Genomic DNA, 1964 nt, shown 5'->3' on the forward strand with positions numbered 1-1964 from the left:
CTCTCTCTCTCTCTCTCTCTCTCTCTCTTTCTCTCCCTCTCTCTCTTTTTTATTTCCCCCCTTCTCTTGCTCACTCGATCTTCCCTCTTTCTTTCTTTTTTTCTATAGCTTTATCTGCCCCTCTTTCACTCTCCCTAGGTCATTCTCACGTTGTCCGTCGTCCTATCTTCTCTTGTGATTTCCTCTCTTTTGCACTGAAATGCCGCTCCTTGCATACCCTTTCATTTCTATACTGAACTAACTAGCATTTCACAGTTTTATCATGGCAGAGAGAAATTCATTTAGACAATTATATGTACCAATAATGTTAGTACAATGTATCCTTTGATCTACACTGTCATAAACAACGTACTCTACTCGGTATCACCCCACCCACCCAAGCACACTACTATGGTATTGTAAAAACAGACACCTCATATCATGGGCTAATAACTCAGTTGCATACTTCACAGCGGGTTTACGATACGCCCCCACGGATAAGTTAGCTCTCACAGAATGTGCAAATTTGATTATTACAAGTGGGCGGAAGTACAACTGATCTTGTACGTTTTGCTGTAATACAGAACACTGGCTCGGTTACTTTATGGTTGTTTTGCACAATAGCAGTTTTCTATGTTATAAACACGCCAGTTTTGCAACTCAGTTACGCCTCTTTGCGTTTATGCTCTTTTTACGAGTTGATAACCAGCTGTAGTTAGGCCCACAGTATACATCCAGCTTATCGAGTTACCGGCACTCACATCGCGGTCGCAACTACAAGTGTCGCAACTCGCTGAGAGATAGTGACTGAGATCAGAAAAATATTGGAAAAAAAAACAACTAACCTATAGATCTGATACATGTATTCTTATTTACTCATTTTTGTACGAGAACGATATTTTAGAAACTGAAATCATTTCAGCCCACCAAAAGAATTAAACAAAATAAGAATCTTCATAAACAAATTTCATTCTTTCCTTTTCCTTTCATTGCAAATTTCGTGCTGAACGCAGACAGCGATGACAACAGAATGCTATAATTTCTTAGAGAATCGTTTGTATTCTATAATGGACATGATATATGATAAAAGCACAACATGAAACATGTTCACTTCTCAAATCACCTACTATGTGTGACTCAATAGTTGTCCTTACTCCTCCATTTTATCTCCTTTTTTGTTAATGATCTATTTATTTTCTTTCTTTTGATCCATTCATGTTGTTTTTTGTTTTTGCTTTTGGATTTGTTTGTGGTTTCTTTTAAAATCTTTTTATTTCATCTATTTGTTTATTCTGATTGTGTTGTTACTTTCTCTTTTTTCTCGTATTTTCATCAAATATAATATCTTATCGCGCTCAAGATGTGGCAAAGGTAATACAATATACAATGTATTTCCAGCCACTATTCTCAACAGAAACAAAGCTAAACTTGTATTTCTCCATTTTCTTTCCCATCGATTGATCGTTCGTTTCCCATCTCTTCCACAACCCGTTTCAAAACAATATGAATCAGAATAAGAAAATACACCAAAGAAAAAAAAGCAAGAAAAAAAGCAAGATAAATCTGAGCGCAGACGGAACGAAAAACCCCGAGACATACGAATTCTCACTATGGCCTCAAAGACTAAATGTTTTTTTGTTTTTTTGGTCTGAACGAAAAGTGAGTTTAAAAGTGAATTCAAAACTGTAATAAAGCAAGTTCCAGTTATTCATTTTGTCAAAATTCTGATGTGTGTATAAGTATGTATGTGTGTGTATGTGCGTGCCACAGCGCGCGCGCGCGCGCGCGTGTGTGCGTGTGGTGCGTATGCTTGTGTATGCTTTTGAGCGTTTTTGTATGCGTGAGTATTTGTAGGCCCTATGTTTCTATGTGTAAATGAGTGTGTTTGTGAGTGTGTGTATGCGTGTGTGTGTGTGTGTGTTTGTGTGTGTGTATGTGTGTATGCATGTGTGTGCATAAGTGAATGTGTGAATGTGTGTTTGTGT

This window comes from Aplysia californica, unplaced genomic scaffold, assembly GCF_000002075.1.
Source record: "Aplysia californica isolate F4 #8 unplaced genomic scaffold, AplCal3.0 scaffold00010, whole genome shotgun sequence".
NCBI lineage: Eukaryota > Metazoa > Mollusca > Gastropoda > Aplysiida > Aplysiidae > Aplysia > Aplysia californica.